The following is an 18643-nucleotide window of genomic DNA, read 5'->3' as shown; positions in this document are numbered from 1 at the left end:
CCGGAGTTTCTCAGTGTGTAAAGATACACCGGGAAATGTCGCCTGGCTGTCGGTGCGAGGGACTGTATAGGAATGTGGGGTTCCTTCAGGAATTGTGAGGCTCTGGTAATGTGCGTGATTTACTCACTGTCTGATTCTGTGTGTGAGTGTGGGGTTCCTTCACTGTTTGGAAGGCTGTGGTACAGTGTGCGAGGCCTGGATTTATTCTGTATCTGTGACTTGATGGGACCATGTCTCAATGTTGGATTCATTTGATATCCTGAGGCTCATTGTGCATCTGTCCGTTATTGGTGCATGTAAGTGAAATCATTCGCTCCTTGGGACTAGAAGCCAGTGCGGAATTAAATCAGTATGTGTTTCTCTCGGCCACGAAAAGTATTGGATTTATTCTGTATCTGTCAATCTCTGTAACAGTATGTTAATGAGATTCTTTATTTGTCAGTCTCTGGCATTGTAGGTCAGAGTTCTATTGATTCTGTGTCTTTCAGTCTGTGGTACTATCTCTGAGTCTGAACTTCTCATTCACTGTCAATGTCTGATAATGTGTGTGAATGTGGGATTAACTCTGTACCTGTCAACATCCGTTGCTGAATAGGAGTGTGAAATTCAGTCTGTATCGGTCAGTCTCTGGTCCTGGTTCAGAGTGTGTGATTCATTCTCAATAGGTCCATCTGTTGCAATTTTTGATAGAAGTAATCCCACTGTCACATACAGCACCAAAGACTGACAAATGTAGAATTTGCCTCAATGGATAGTATTGGATATGAGTGAGATCAATTTTCTCTCAATCAGTGGCACTGTATGGGAGCTTGCAATTCATTCTGTTTCTGTTGGACTCTGGTACTCTGTGGAAGCGTTGATCCCATTTTGTAACTCAGTGCCTGATGCTTTGCAGAAATGAAGGATTCATTTTTGTCTCTGTCCGTCTTTGGCTCTGAGATTCCTCTGTGTTTCTTAGGCTGTGGTACTGTGTGAATATCAGATTCATTCTGTATCTCTACATCTCTGGGACAATTTGAGATTCATCCTGACTCTATCAGTCAGTGTGCTTTGTGCGATATAGGATTCATTCTGTATCTGTCATTCTCTGGCACTGTGGTGAATGTGAGATAAGTTTTTTAATATATGTCTGTCAATCTCCAGTACATTGTGACTGTGCGATTCATTCTGTATCTGATAGTCTCTGGCACGGTGTGCATGCTGGGATTCATTCTGTATTCGTCTCTTTTATTGTGCATTTATTGGCCTTCATACTGTATGTCTCAGTGTCTGGTGTTGTGTAAGATTTGCTGAGTAGTCTCTGGTGCTGTATTTTTTTTTATTCATGGGATCTGGGCTTCGCTGGCTGGACCAGCATTTATTGCCCATCCCTAGTTGCCCTTGAGAAGGTGGTGGTGAGCTGCCTCCTTGAACTGTTGCAGTCCATGTGTTGTGGGTGCACCCACAGTTCAGTTAGGAAGAGAGTTCCAGGATTCTGACCCAGCAACAATGAAGGAAGAGCGATATAATTCCAATTCAGGATGGTGAGTGACTTTACTGTATGTGAGAGAGACAGTTATTGTTTAGTTTTCAGTCTTTGATGCTGCATGTGACTCTGGGATTGATTGTGTATCTGTATGTAATATTTATCTCAGGAGTAGTGTTCAAAATGCGAAGTTTAACACCTTCAAACCTTTAGGAAAGTAGATTTATCATCCCCATCCTTACCTGGTCCAGCTTATATTTGATCTTAGAATGAAGCACAGCAATGATATTGACTCTGAACTGCCATCTACAATTGCCAAGTAAACCACTCAGTTGTATTCAAGAAGGCAGCTCACCACTACCTACCCCAAGGCAATTAGGAATGGCTCACATCCATGAATGAATAAAAAAGCTCACATCTCCCACAATAACCAGTGATTACTAACTCTCTAGATGTTTGACAGAATTGGGTCTACCTGAACATTTCTCCACTTCAGAATTAAATTCACATTTTCATATCAGATTGACAATCTTTTTTTTTTATTTAGCAATCTTATCAAGTGGCCTTTATACACATAAATGTTTAAAAAGTCAGGCTTTTCAACTCCTCTATAGACATGTAATTATCTGACCTTGTGTTGCGAGTGAGGAGATTCCCCACTGGGTCGTGCAAGACAGAAATCTGGATGGAAATTAAGTTCAATGCCTGGAAATCAGGTAGAATACAAGTCTGAATTTCTGCTTTACATCCTCAGTAGATCAGGCTTCTCGCTGGGAACGTGAACTTGCAAAGTGGTGTTTAAAACCAAACAAACCATGGTAGATCCCTCCTCATTTGCTAAGATAAATCCGATTAAAGCAGTTATACTTCAGTAGGAGAATTAGGATGGGTACCAGACACAGCTCAGGGGTACTAAACCTGCTATCAGAGAGTGTAAGGGGTAATGGAGAAGAGGATGGCAGATAAGTGAATCCCAATATGGAGTTGTTCATATTGCAGTTGATACTTCATCAGTAGCCATCACTGGCTTAGAATAGCTGGGACTATTAACCTTGGGAAAGGATGGATGTTGAATGGTCGATGTCTATGAAGAGAAGCAATTGTGTCCATGTGAATAGATAATTTGAGCTCATTGGACAAGAGAGAAATAGAAAAAGAACAAAAGGAAAATTAAACAGGCCTGTGGGGAAGAATATGCCATTGGGAGCTGCTCAGCTGCTCTCGCAGAGAGCTGGCACAGATACGATGGTCCGAATGGCCTCCCTCTGCTGTAACAATTGTGAGATTCTATTCTATGTATTATGAGTGTAAGCCTGACCCATGTTTAATATAAAATGTGTTTCAGCTGGAGTTAATAGCTGTGGGAATTAATCAGCTATTATGTCAGAGTTTTGGATTAAAATTCCACCTCTGTCAACACAATTCTGAATGTCTGTATATCATACAATCTGATACATTACCCGATGTGTAAGATCAGCTTCATCTAGCTTGTAGATACTCTGAGGGTTGGGGATTGGTATCTAATGCATAGTTCATTCTGCAGTATGGGTATAATATTGGGATTCATGCAATATCTTACAAGCAGGTACCGTTTGCCTGTTCGCTTTGTCATTTAATGTGTATTTAAGGTTCTCCTTTTGTTTTGGTAACACAGGGCCTTGCAGTCTGACGGGGGGTAATTTTGCTCAGCGATTTGCAAAGGTCCCACACAGGAGTTTATTACACAAAATTAGAACATTTGATTGGGGATCAAACATTAGCATGGATCAAGGATTAGTAAATGGACAGAAAACAGTGTAGGAATAAACAGGACACTTTTGGATTGGTAGGCTCTAACTTACTCTTGATAATACATGGTCATCAGTTACTTACAACATATATTGATGACTTAGATAGGGAATGGAACATATTCAAGTTTGTTGATGATGCAAAATTAGGTGGAAAATTAATCTGTGAGAAGGACACAAAAATGCTGCTAAGGCAGATAGACAGGTTGTCTGAGTTGGCAAGAATATGGCAGATAGAATACAATATGGTGGTGTGAATGTGTCCAGTGACTGTGGAATTTACTCCATATTTACCACTCCGTGATACTGTAAATGTTTTCTCCTTATGTAACTGCCAGTCTTTGGTAATTGGTGTCTGATTATGTAACTGTGAAGCTTAGGCCTGTTTGTAAGGCATTCTTTCCGTATCTATCAGGCTCTGATACAGAATGAGCGTTTGGGACTCAACCTGAATTGTTCAGTGGTACTAGAAATTCATTTTCTATCTCTTAGTCTCTGGTAGAGTGTCTGTATGGGGGCGTGTTTGTCTTTATGTCTGTGTGTATGTATAATAAATCCTGCATCACTCAGCTTACGTGTAGGAGTCTGGCTGTATTTGTCAGTCACTGCTGATGCGTGTGACTGTGAATGGAGGATTCTTTCTATAACTGTCAGGATATCATACAGGGTTTGAGTGTGGGATTACATTAATATAGTTCAGTGGGCCTGAATGTAAATATGGGAATCATTCTGAAATTCCCATTCTTTAATAATGTGTGTGCGTGAGTGTGACTGTGTGTGTTTGTGTTTGATGTGAGTTTGTGACTATTCTTCACTGTCAGTGGTATTTTATGTCTGTGTCAGATAAATGGACTATTATTCAGACTCAGGAATTTTGAGTGTAGTATTTAGTATGTACCTGTCAGTTTCTGGTTCTGGACATGTCGTTGATAATCATTCTGAACCTGTCAGTCTCTGCTACTCTGTGACAGTGTGGGATTCATTGCATAACCTTCATTTTCTGAGACTGTTTACAAGTCTAGGTTCATCCCATGTTGAAATTTCAGAACAGAATCAGGCCATTGATGCTGTAGGTTTTAATAAAGTAACTGTGAGTTTGACCGAGTATTAAATCCCTTTCAGTGTGAAAACAATTGTGAAAGTTCAGGTACCTTTGGATCTAACACTCCATTGCTGTGTAAGTGTAATTCACTTTGTAATAATCAGCTTGATACATTTTCATTCAATCAGCCTGTGAGAATTTTAAACTTGCCTGTTATGCTCAGTTTGCTCTGTGAGAATGAATACAGTGTCTGCCATTCTGATACTTTGAGGTTTTCGGACTGGTATGTGGTCTCTATCACAGTCTGTACTGATGAAATTGTTATTGTATCCTTAAGGTTAATTGTCTGGGTGAGTTTAAAACTGGAATCTGAGTTTGCATCACAGGTTATACTGTCTTTCAGTTCTATCTTAATTGCAGCAAACTCCTGCACAATGTAGAACTGACACACAGATAATCTGATAGTGGGTGAGAATTTGGAGTGTGATTTATGTATCTACCTGTCAGTAGTAGTGAGTTGGGTGATATGGAACCAATGTCTGTCTCTCCTGCTCTGTTTGATTGTTGGTTTGAAAATGTACCTCTGGAACCAGTTCTGCTGTCTGAGACTGTGGAACTGATACACTCTGAGTGAGAACGTACATACTGTGTGTGAGGAGCTGTCTGCACTGATCACTGTGACACGGGTGGAGGAAACATCACATTTATTCTGGTCCCATCAATGATTTCCCTGTAGAAAAGAATGCTTGGGTTACAACAAATACAGGTGAGGAAGAAAATACAAAGGTTCTTAGTAAATAATAATAATGAACAGCCACAAAGAAACTGCAGCAATACAAACATTGTCAATTGTCAGTTAGATGTAGGTACAACCGAAACCCTGCGCTGCTGATGGGAATGCCCAGTGGAACAGGGACACTCGTTCAGGTCGGATTTCCATTCATTGCTCCCATTGGATTAACCATTCAACAGACACCAAACAGTCACTGGCAAAGAAATGTGTCCGTGTTAGTTCTCACCTGGTGTCTGCAATAGCTGCTGTTTGTCTGACTCCCCACATCCTGACTGTTCAGCTCTGTTCCCACTCTTCACTGTCCAATATCAACAAACCAAGGTAGTTGGAACTAAGCCAGAAATATTCACTGTTGTTTAGGGGAGAGAAAGCAGCAATGATTTTCAATAACAGCTTCTTGCCATTCTGTCTCCCTCCTCCCAGGAGGCTGCTGTTTGTTCCCTTCCCCCGGGAGCAGGATCTCTCCATTGGCGGCTGTTTGAAACCATCTTCTTCCAGTCCCAGGCAGAGCTGGGGGAGAGCAGCGCATCACTGCCTTTAACAAACACTTGGATCTGCACTGAGCTGCTGGGACCTACAGGACTCACGGAGCAGGAGCTGGAAAGTGACGTGAGGCTGGATCAAACTATTTGGGGGCTGGTGCAGACACGATGGGTCGAATGTCCTCATTCTGTGCTGGATATGTTCAATATTTGTGTTTCCGAATGTGTGCAGCATTCTGCGCATGTGCGCTGCCCTCCCCAGCACTGCCTGTGAGTGGAAGAAGATGGTTTAAAACAGCCGCTAATGCATAGACACATTTTAAACAGTGGCTGTTTGCTTTCACTTGAACGGTTAGTCCATGGGAGCGGCAATTAGAAATCTGACCTACACAATAGTCCCTGCTCCGTCACTCAGTCCCACTCCTGGAGCAGTGGATTGTTTCTGGATGGCAGGAAATTGTTGTAACAGGAACAAAGTCCCTGGTCTTCAGCAGCTGAGTGCTGCAGGACTGCAGTGGATTCAGACACTGACTCTGTTTGTCTTACCTTTTTTATTCATTCACTGGATGTGGGCTTCACTGGCTGGGCCAGCATTTATTGCCCATCCCGAGTTGCCCTTGGGAAGGTGGTGGTGAGCTGCCTTCTTAAACCGCTGACTTTGCGGTTGTTCGGAATGATTATTAATTTAATAATTGTTTTGGTTTTTTCGTATCTTCTACCTCACCTCTTCTTAAATTATAATAAACACTTCTGTTTTTCTTCTGATAGACAAATATTTGAAAGCAGCAGAATAAATGTCGAGATTCTACATCTACATTCTACATTCCCACACAAGGGGAGGTGCAGCCAGCTCCTCACACACAGTAAGTACAGTGTCACTCACAGGGAGCAGAGGTGGCCAAGAGGTTAACTTGTTGGAGTTCTGATCCATTGTGCTCTGCAAGCACAGGCACAGAGTCCAATTTTAGTTTATGGTTCACTAGACTAGTTGTTGAAGATTTACTCTAAATTGGCAGAGGTTGGTCACCAGCTTACAGAAGTACCAGAAAGGAGTAAGGACAGACAGGAGGGAGAGTGGTGGATAATACGGGAGAAGGGAGCAATGCCATATTCGACAGGGGCAGATTAAGAAGCCCTATAAGGAATGCAAAGACCAGTTTACAATGCATGTATGTAAACACACAGTGTAATAAATGGGACTGATGAGCTTGAAGGACAAATGGCAATGTGGGAATATGATGTAGTGACAATGAAAGAAACGTGTTTTAAAAAGAGTGAGGACTGAGTGCTGAATATTCAGAAATACAGTGTTCAGAAAAAGATAAGAGAAGGAATAAAGAGAGATGGGTTGGTAGCACTGATCAGGGAATCAGTCTTAGCTGCAATTACATTATTACCAGATAGAACTGAAAGGTACAACCTCAGATTCTAGTTTGAAACTCACCCAAATTATTAAACTAAGGGATACTGTATCAAAATGATTAGTACAGATTGAGATACAAATCACAGAGCAGTCCGAAAAACCCATACAGTATCAGACTGATAAATGTTGTATTAATTCTATCACTGCAAACTGAGCTCAACAGCCAAGTTTAAAATTCTCACTCAGAAACAGATTGAATGACACAGCATTAATTTGATTAGTATAAACTGAGTTGCACTTGCATAACAATTGAGTTTCACATGAAAAAATTACACAGAATGGGATTTCATATGAGGCCAAACTCGCAATTATTCCATTAAGCTGACAATGTCAATGGCCTATTCCTGTACTCAAATTTCAACATGGAATGAATCTAGACTGGTAAACAGTCCAAGAGGCTGAATGTTATGTAATGAATCCCATACTGTCACAGAGTAGCAGAGACTGACGATTCAGAATCATTATTGAGCAGGTGTCCATTACCAGACACTGACAGATGCAGACTGTTACTACACTCACTCACAATACCTGAGCCTGAATGACACCAATCAATCTGACACACACTTATAGTACCGATGAAAGTCAGAAATAATCATAAATTCACGTAGAATGACACACGCATGTGTGCACACACACACAATTAAAGAATGCTACGTACAGACTGATTCTCAGATTTGCATACAGGACTACTGAACTATATTACCATAATCTAGATAATCCCACATTCAGACCCAGTAGCACTCCTGACAGAAACATAACGAATTCCACATTCACATGCAGCACCAGAGTTTGACAGAAGGATAATCAACATAATCAAGCACACCTAAACTTGCAAACAAATGCACACAAACACAGTGTTACTGTCACAGCACACGTCAAGGTTCAGCCCTTTGAGTCTACATCAGGCCTTCAAATGAGTAATACATCTAGGGTCATTGCCCACCTTCTGCCCACAAACCTGCACATTTTTCCTTTTGAGATAATAACCCAATTCTCTCCTGACTACCTTGATTGCATCTGCCTCTAGCAGTGTCAGGACCCACATCTGAGGTCTTAACCAATCACTGCATGAAAAAGTTTCTCCAAAAAGTATCCATTGCTTCTGTCAATTACCTTAAATCTGTGCCCTCTGGTCTTTGACCCATCCAGTAGTTGGAACAGTGTATCTGTTGTGTCCAGACTCATCATAATTTTGAATACCTCTATCCCTTCCTCTCAACCTTCACTCCTCTGAGAAAAATGGTCACTACTTCACTCATTAACTAACTGAAGTTCCTTATTCTTCACAATGTGGCTCACTTACACATGCTAGAGGCTACATATATTCATGCGCAGGGCCCTGTTATCTGCAGGCAAAAGGAACATGTCCAGGCATTGTGCCCATGTTGAATTAAAAAAAAACATACAGGGCAATAGTCCTTGGTGAATTCTTCATGGCAACACCTCGAACAATTGGATTCAACTTACCAACCAATCAGCACCCCTTTTCTCATGCAGCATAACCTCTCCTTCCTTTGACTTATTTTTACTCTTTTTTTGTTCATTTATCCTTTTTTCTATGTCTCTCCTGCCTATCAAACTCAAATAATCTGTCCACGTGTACAGGATTGGTTGCCTTCACAGACATCAATCATGTCCCCTGAAAATGAATGCCTCCCAGGGTTAACTGCCTCAGCCAATGCTGATTACTAATGGGGTTTCAACCACGGTAGGGATAACTCGGCATCAGCTTCAGTCCGAAAAGTTACAAAGCAGCTTCATAAATCCTCAGTTTTATCATGGGATCCACCCCACTGCAGTCAGCTCCCAGTCTCTTCTCTATTATCCTTTATGTTCTTTGATAGCCGATATGGTTGCCCTCAGCTGTGTCTGTTCCCTATTCCATTCCTCCTACTGAAGTATACCTGCTTTTATTTGATTAATCTTTTGAAATGTGCAGTTAACCAGTTTGGTTGCAGTTTTATATGTTTCCTTCTTTTAACTCGAGGGAGCTCCTGTGGTTTGCTTGGTTTAGAACCACATTTTCCAAGTTCGCAGTCCCAATAAGAAGCCTGATCTGTCCAGGATGTAAATGACAGATTCACACACACGCTCTACCTGATTTCCAAACATTGAATTTAATTTGCATCCAGACTTCCATTTTGCACTATTCATTAGTGAGACTCATCATTCACATCATGAGGTCAGATAATTACAGGTTTAAAGTTCAGTTGATAAGTCTGACACGTTTAAACATTTATATGTATCAATGCCGCTTGATAAGACTGACAATCCTTTGTTGTATTGTTGAAAAGAAGGAATGGAACATGAATATTTGAGCTTAAAACTGGAGTGGTGAAATTTTCAGACTGGTGGCTGTCGGAGATGTGAGCTTTCTTCTATTAAATCACCGGATGTGGGCCCATTCCTAATTGCCCTGGAGAAAGTATTGGTGAGCGGCCTTCTCGGATAGAACTGAATGGTTTCTGAAGCTTCTCCAAATCTGGGGAATTTTGGAAAATTGAAACAAATGCATCAATTATCTCACTAGCCACTTATTTCAATTCCCTCAATACCACTTCCCAGGTAATTTTCCCCGAGTTCCTCCTTTTCCTGATTTACAGGAATTCCCTCCATTTCCTGTGTTACATATCTTTCCAAGATATTACTTGTGTCGCCTACAGTGAAGACCAAAGCAAAAGAACTGTTCCATTCATCCGCCATCTCCCTACTTTTTATTTTGAATTCCGCAGACGTACTTTCCAGAGGACCAATGCTCACTTTGTTAACTTTTTTTCTTATTTAAATATCTATAGAAACTCTTCCTATCCGTCTTTATATTACTAGCTAGCTTTCTCTCATACTCTAATTTTTCCCTCCTCATTGATATTTTTGTCATTCCTTGCTGTTCTTTATATTCTTTCCAATCTTCTGACCTGCCAACCATCTGAACATAATTATACGCTTTTCCTTTAAGTTTGATTCTGTCTCTAATTTTCTTAATAAATCATGGATGGTGGGCCCTCCCCTTAGAACATATGCAATCCAATCAGAGCGAGAAATTCCATGAATTCTGAGCTATCCCTTTAAATATCCCTCAGCCATGATCTTATTGAATGACGGAGCAGGCTCGAATGACTGAGGGGCCTACTCCTGGTTTGTATGTTCCTGACTATGTTAGTACCAGAATTAACCAAATCAATCCCACTCTCACATACAGCAGTGAAGATAAACAGATGCAGAATATGTTTCAAAAATTCCCAGATGTTGACAATGAATCTCACATTCCCATTCACTGCCAGAAACTGACAGATATAGACTGAATTCTGCACTCTGATTGCGGATCAGATGTTGGCATGTCCATCATTAATCTCAAACACATTACCGGGCTATGGGAGTGAATGCGAATTGCACACTCGGATAGTAGTACAGACTGAAATATATACAATCAATGCCACACTGATTTACTGCGCCAGAAACTGAGAAACACAGGATGAATCTCATTTCTAGTTCCATAAACTGACAAGTACAGAATAAATCCTACACACACAGTGTACCACAACTTCAAGAACAGAATGCACCCACTATACTCTATCCCCCTACCTCACACAGTATCCGAGTCAGTAACTCGCACACATTAGCAGAGCATCAGAGTACCAGAAGGAATCCTGCATCCCCGGACAGTCCCTCGCACCGACAGCCAGGAAACATTTCCCAATATATCTTTACACACAGAGAAACTCTGGCTGGAGAGAAGCCTTGTAAAATTTGTTGCTTGGCGTTCGTAAAAAGGCTAATGATTGGTGGAGAGGTCGAAATCTGATTGGATATTTATAAACACCAATCAGAAAAATATAAAACAAGAAGCTATTATAGTTTTTAAAAGTGTCCAATCAGAATCATTGTTCTCCAATCCTTCATTAGCATAGATCTGTGAGACTGTCTATTTAATCGGCGCTCGGAAGGGGTTTGGTTTATTTCTGTGTCTGAAACTGAAGATGGTTGATGAGAAGAAACCAGCTCCCAAGAAGGGAGCTAAGAAAGCCTTAAAGAAACCGGTAGCGAAGGGCGGCAAGAAGCGGCGAAGGTCCAGGAAGGAGAGTTATGGCATCTACATCTACAAAGTGATGAAGCAGGTTCACCCCGACACCGGCATCTCCTCCAAGGCCATGAGCATCATGAACTCGTTCGTGAGCGATATTTTCGAGCGCATCGCGGGTGAGGCTTCCCGCCTGGCCCATTACAACAAGCGCAGCACCATCAGCTCCCGGGAGATCCAGACCGCCGTGCGCCTGCTGCTGCCCGGGGAACTGGCCAAGCACGCCGTGTCGGAAGGGACAAAGGCGGTGACCAAGTACACCAGCTCCAAGTAAAACCCCACAACTCTCTGAAAAACACATTCACAACACAACGGCTCTTTTAAGAGCCACCCACAATTTCTTTGAAAAAGCTATATCATTTTAATTCTGTCATAGTTCGAGAATTTTCATAATTGCATGGTCTTTTCATATTTCACTCATTTTCTGGCTAATGTAGATTTATCACTCGCTCAATTCTTGGGTCCTGATAATAATGCCCCATAGATTAATGACTGCGCTTTATTCTCAGACTCCGTGTTCATAATCGGCCCATTTCCCTAGCTTTTGAGAGAGAGAGAGAATGCGTCAGTTTCCAGTTCTGGTCAAGTTTGGTCTCAATAATCGATCAGTTCATTTCCTATCAGCCCCGGTTGTGCAGCAACCTTCAGTCTCAACGCTGGCAAATTTACACCAAAAATGTTCACTTTTGACTCACGAATATCTACAATAAAACGTCCGTTTGTAGAATAATGTCAGTGAGACTTTGCCGGCTGGTTAAAGGGTTTCATAAAAGATCGAGATTAACCCCGAATAGATCCCGTATTATAAAAGCGAATGTGGAACTTGGGATAAAATGTGAAATAGTCCCATCAGAGACGGATATTTTTAAAACTCTGTCGTCAGACCATGTTAACTACTAATGGGGTTTTCTATATGAAATGTATTTCCTGCTTTATAAATATATCGGCTGCCTTTTCGATGTCGAAAAGTGTAAATTTCGAGCTGTTATTTTCGGCTGGTTTTCAGGTTCAGATAAACCCAGACTGAAAATCACAAACAGACAAATACAGATCAACCATAGAATAGAGAAAGGGAGAGCGAGATTAAGTAAATCTAACATTCGTATATTAAATACTGAATTACCTATTTCCAATTAACACTATGTTCTGTACGTTTTTTACAAATTTGGCGGGCTTTGAAAATTTGAACAAAAATCGGTTGGAATTTGGCGCCGGTATTTTCCGCCCTCACTCCGTGAGTCTCCGGATTGGTGAGTTCAGTAGATATCTGATTGGTGATATGAACAAAGACGCCGCACAAAGTGACCAACCAGCAATTCCCGCAGCACCATTCCTCCCGAAGCTATAAGAGAAGCGAATGTGAGAGGATTTCCTCATTCCCTGTGAAAGTGTTTGTGAGATTGTGAAATGTCTGGAAGAGAAAAGACCGGCGGTAAAGCTCGATCCAAGGCCAGATCTCGCTCCTCCCGGGCTGGACTGCAGTTCCCGGTGGGCCGTGTTCACAGGCTCCTGAGAAAGGGCAACTATGCTGAGCGTGTGGGTGCCGGAGCCCCGGTCTATCTGGCTGCTGTACTCGAGTATCTGACGGCTGAAATCCTCGAGCTGGCCGGTAACGCGGCCCGGGACAACAAGAAGACCCGCATCATCCCCAGACACCTGCAGCTGGCCGTCCGCAACGACGAGGAGCTCAACAAACTGCTGGGAGGGGTGACCATCGCTCAGGGCGGGGTGCTGCCTAATATCCAAGCCGTGCTGCTGCCCAAGAAAACCAGCGCCGCTGCGGGCTCGAAGACCAAGTGAAGCGGCCATTCTTTAATCTAATAACCCAAAGGCTCTTTTCAGAGCCACTCACAGAGTCTGTGAAAGGGCTGCTCACTGTCAGGAGGGAGTTAAATTGAATTATTGTAACGGTGGAGTGGTCTGTTCCTGAACTGTTTTAATTGTGTTGTCAGTTCCCTCTGCATTGCGCTGTTTCTTTGCTCGCACATCTCCCGCTTTAGTTAAGTATAGTAGGCCGGGGTGTCTGAGTGACTCCTTTACAAAGGCTCATTTCAGAGCCACCCACTGTAAAAGGGTGACCTAGTGTCTGCCCGCTGCGTGCTGAATTTGTAAGTGATTTTGCAGCATTATTTAATCGCGAAGTGATTTTACTCAGACACACACTTCCTGCTCATAGCGTTGCGTTAGTGACTTGCAAAGCGTAGCTCACCCCGGGAACGGAATTTATCTGCACGCATTGTAAATGCCACAATTCATTGGAAAATTACACTGAGCATTAAGATGCTCGCAGCTCTCAAACTTGCATTGAAAATGTATAATCTCAGCTATAATTAACAACGGCATTATCTGTAATCTCACAATTCTACGAGTATGGCGACAAAAATAGCAGATGGAAGGGAGACTAAATTGTATCTTCGCGATGTCTAAGTGCTGGTGTGTTTAACAGGCGATCGCAGCTCTTTCATTTGTCTATTTAGTGGCTCTTAAAAGAGCCGTTGTTGTACTTGGTGCTGAAGCCGGGTTTTAGGCGCGTTCCCCGCGGATGCGGCGGGCCAGCTGGATGTCTTTGGGCATGATGGTGACTCGCTTGGCGTGGATGGCGCACAGGTTGGTGTCCTCAAAGAGCCCCACCAGGTAAGCCTCGCTGGCCTCCTGCAGGGCCATGACGGCCGAGCTCTGGAAGCGCAGGTCTGTCTTGAAGTCCTGAGCGATCTCTCGCACCAGGCGCTGGAAGGGCAGTTTGCGGATGAGCAGCTCGGTGGATTTCTGGTAGCGGCGGATCTCCCTCAGAGCCACAGTGCCGGGTCTGTAGCGATGAGGCTTCTTCACGCCGCCCGTGGCTGGAGCGCTCTTCCGGGCCGCTTTGGTCGCCAGCTGTTTGCGGGGAGCTTTCCCTCCGGTCGATTTGCGTGCTGTCTGCTTGGTCCTGGCCATTTTCTAAACCGAGTCACCACAGTCCGAGAGACAAGGGCTATTAATACTCTGCTCTACAATCCGCCTTTTTAAACTCTGTGAGGAACCGCCCCGAACAGTAATTGGCTGCAGCCTTACGCCCAGGGAGTTTTATCCAAAATCTAACCAATGAATTAACCCCAGGAAACTGAGGTCTCCATTGGTCGAGTTGTTTTTAATTGCCAATTTCAAAATAACCGCCAATTTTTGGCAGCCGTTTACCGTCTCGACAAAAGGAGACTTTGTTCTTCCCTTTTTTAAATTAAAAATGTTATTTTCACTCTCATTCACTATTTCCTAACCCCAATGAAATTCCAGTTCATGCAACCTGACCCGGCAATTTTTAACCCGGCATCATCCTGGTGAATCTGCTCATTTTTGGACAGAAACACCAGTCTGTTGTTTTAACTGTGTAAAGTCTGTGCTGAATTTCCCAGGGAAAAATTGATGGCCCGTCCATTGCTCCCTACAGCACAACCAACCCTTAAAATCGCCGCTCGCTTAGCGGTCTGCAATGGGTAATAAAATGGAAAGGGTGCTGGGGGCTTCAGACCCCTTCCCGTTGCCCTCATACTGGGCTGTTCATGCCGATAAAGAGCGGGGAAAGGGAGCGGCTCGAATCTCCCACTGTTCCCGGTTTCTTTAAAGAAGTTGACAAATTCCGACTGTTCCTAAAATAGCGCCAGGGTTTTGTGACAGAAGATACAATATAACAGATCATAAAGTGAGAGAATAACGATTGGTGCCTGAAAATTAAGGTTCTCGGTTGTCTGGCATTTTCCATAATTGTAATTGGCGGGCTTTTCGCATTCGAAAAAATTAAACCAATCATAACTTTCAATTTCTTGTTCCTGACTCTGCGATTGGTTAAGAATTCAGACTAAGAAGACGGTGACCAATCAGAGCTAGAGTCCGGCTCAGGCTGCGGGAATTCCAGGTCGCCGAGTGGCTGAACTGAAACTGCTCAGTTTCCCAAACCTTGTCAGTAACTTCACGAACATACGTGCGAACATTGGGATTAGGAGCAGGAGGAGGCCACTCAGCCCTTCGAGACTGATCCTATTCAGTGAGATGTAACCTCAACTCCACTGGCGGAATGAGCGGCTGGTGTCAGAGGAACCTCCGGATCCATTGCTATCCGACTCATTATTCATCTAGAATAAAACCTTTAGAAAATATGAAGCAGTGGAGACACTTTGCACTGTCAGTACAGAATGTGCCATCCGGGTAATTAATCAAAGATTAAATTTAGAAACTTAGTACATTCCCCCAACCCCAGAACATTTCAGACACTAACATTCCCGATCACAGCCCATCCCAACTCCCGTTCCCAGGTCTCTGCTCTCTCTGTGAGGAGGTGGGTGGCTCTGAAAAGAGCCTTTGTTGTGTGTTCGGTAGAAAGGGTCGAGTTGTTTAGCCGCCGAATCCATAGAGAGTGCGGCCCTGGCGTTTCAGAGCGTACACCACATCCATGGCAGTGACCGTCTTGCGCTTGGCGTGTTCAGTGTAGGTGACCGCATCCCTGATCACATTCTCCAGGAAAACCTTCAGCACCCCGCGAGTCTCCTCATAGATCAAACCCGAGATCCGCTTGACACCGCCACGGCGAGCCAGGCGGCGGATTGCTGGTTTGGTGATGCCCTGGATATTGTCACGAAGCACTTTGCGGTGCCGCTTTGCTCCGCCTTTACCCAGTCCTTTACCTCCTTTCCCTCTGCCAGACATGATGATTCTTCACTCAGATCGCTGTAGAGTATGAGAGACGAGCTGCTTCACGTTGTTCTTTTATACAGCCCGCCCGGACCTGACTGAAAACGCTAGGGTGTGTGCAGGGAGGGGAGGAGACTGAGTGACGATTAAACAGAGAGCGGCAGGGAGGAGAGAGCCGGAGTGACAGACAGAGAGACCACCCCTGATCTTTCAGCCCCTCCTCCAGTTTCTGCAACCGCCAGTTTGAACCCGTTTATTACCAATGGAACCGAGACACAAACCCGGACAGACCCGGGCTTCACAGTCAGGAGTTTCCGCAAACCCGGGGCTTTGAAATATGCTCTCGTTATAATTAACGATCAGTAATATTCTGACCTAAACACAGTCTCACACTGAATCTACCAGACATCTTTATTGGGAGAGAAAGTGGGGATTTAACAAATGTAATATTCAGATGAAATTCAGCATCTGCAGTATTTTGCTTTTGTATGGATTTGAAATGATCTCTGTTGAGAATGAGCCCGGCTGCGGGACAGGAATCATTTTATCGTGGGATCAGCTCTGTTCAGGGAGACGTTGTGGCTCTAAGAGCCTTTGGGTTCCGATTTTTACAAGTTACACTTAATTTCTGTTTGGCCGCTGCTTTCTTTGCGGGTTTAGACTTGGTCTTGGCCCGAGGTTTTTCCACCTTCTTGTGGCTCTTGGGTTTCTTCACCGCCGCCTTCTTCACCGCCGCCCTATCGCCGCTTTTTTTGATGCTGCTGCTTTTTTAACTGTTGATTTCTTCACTGGAAGTTTCTTGGCTGCTACTTTCCTGGCTGGAGATTTCTTAGCTGTTGGTTTCTTTCTTTTCACCTTCTTGGCCACTGGTTTCTTGACTAAAGATTTCTTGGCTGTTGGTTTCTTCTCCTTCTTTCCCACGTTCCCCTGGGATTCCTTCTTAGGGATTTTGAAGGATCCGGAGGCGCCCTGTCCCTTTACCTGCACCAGGGAGCCGCTCTCCACCTTCCTCCTGATACTTAGCCTGATCTGGGAGCCGAGCTTCCCCACATCGACACCGCTGCCAGACAAAGCTTTCTTTATCGCGGCCAGGGACATCCCCTTGCGATCGCTGCAACCCGCCACAATCTTGAGGATCTGTTCGCCTAACTTGGGACCGGCTGCCTTCGATCGGGAAGCCGCCTTCTTCTTCTTGGGAGATTTGACTTGAGCGGCAGCGGCTGGAGGAGCTGTTTCGGCGGCTGCAGTATCAGTCATATCCGATTCGTATTCTTCACCAGAAGGTTGTTAGATGTTGGAATTATCTTGCTCAGGGAGCACTGCAGGTTGGTCGTTGATTATATTCAGAATTGAGTTGGAGAGATTTGTAATGTTCAGGGCAGTCAAGAGGTTTGAGGAGAAAGCAGAGAAGTGGAACTCTGGCCACAAACAGGTCAGCCTCAAAACCTGTTCGTGTGCAGGTATAACCAATGAATGGGAATGAGAACGAGAGAAAATAAGCTCTGAAGAAGAGTCATACGGACTCGAAACGTTAACTCTTGTTTATTTTTCTCTCCACAGATGTTATTAGACCTGTTGAGTTTTTCCACCATTTTCTGCTTTTTTTTAAAAAAATTATTGTTCGATACTTTGTGGATATACCTATATGGTGCCGCTGTAGTTGGTGACTATCTTTGTCTCTTTCACGGCCGCTTGCTTGGCCCGTTCCCCGGCCAGCAACATACCCTTTCCTGTCTCGGCGTGTCCACAAAAACAGCAAGAGCCAATTTATTGTAGACTGGTGCCATCTGCTGGCTGAACGTGAGACGAGAGACGAGGTAACTTCATTCGGGAACATTTTAAATTGGAGTGAAATAACATAAACATGGTCAGGATATTGCAAAACAGTTTATCAATCAAATATAAAATTCCAATGACATATTGTGTGTCGTGTTTCTTTCAATGCTGTGAGCGTTGGCTTAACAAGTGAGTGATGGTGGTATAGTGGTGATCACGGCTGCCTCCTAAACAGTTAAGCCACGTTCAGTTCCCGACCATCGCAGCGGTGATTTATTTGACTCCTATCCACGGTTAGACCACAATTCCGGGGGTTAGGTAGGAATTCATCCCCGTGAGTACCAAAATGAGAAAAGAAAACAATACAAAGTGTGGAAATATTTCCACCATGCAAATGAAAGTGGGTGCTAAATATACCAGGTTATAACGATTTTAGAAAAAGTGGGGCAGTTGGAAAATGTAGAAGGCTAGTATTTGAAAGGGAGGATTATAGATAATCGGAATCAATCAGCAGAGATTCCATGTTTAGAAATGTGTCAACAACAGAATGATTCAAAATTAAATGATCGCTTTGTACATGCCTCCTGACACAATATGTTAATTTAGTAATTATAGAAGATTGCAAGTAAAGTTGTTTTAACGAGACTCTTATTCTAATAGATTGCATTGCGGCGGGTAACTCGGCCAGAAAGCAGTTAATGTCTTGGTTACACACAAGATGTATTTCCGATACCAAATGTTCCAAATTAACAAAAAGTTCGACCATTGAGTATTAGTTTTGAATAATTGGGTCAGACTTGGTTCGTAATCTAACAAAAAGGGAAGATTTTATTACGAGTGAGCATTATGGGATTAAATTCAATGACAACTTCGAAAAAAGGTGAAAACTAAACAAACTAATATCCGAGATTGTAGAAAGTCTAAATTTAACGGGATGAGAGACAGTTTAATAACAAACAATCTGCAGGGGATGGACGCAAATTGAATGTTGAAATGGAACAAACAGAGCTTCAAACGCCAATGGTCCCCGCTTCTGCTACACGTCCACTCGCACCCAACGCCCCTTGCCCCCCGCGCCGACACAGTTTCGGAGATTTTGTTCTCTCTGTGATGAGAGTGAAATGGTCAAAATTCC

The sequence above is a fragment of the Cetorhinus maximus genome, chromosome 31 (genome assembly GCF_964194155.1).
Source record: "Cetorhinus maximus chromosome 31, sCetMax3.hap1.1, whole genome shotgun sequence".
In the NCBI taxonomy this organism is placed as follows: domain Eukaryota; kingdom Metazoa; phylum Chordata; class Chondrichthyes; order Lamniformes; family Cetorhinidae; genus Cetorhinus; species Cetorhinus maximus.
Note: the sequence above shows the minus strand (reverse complement) of the source record.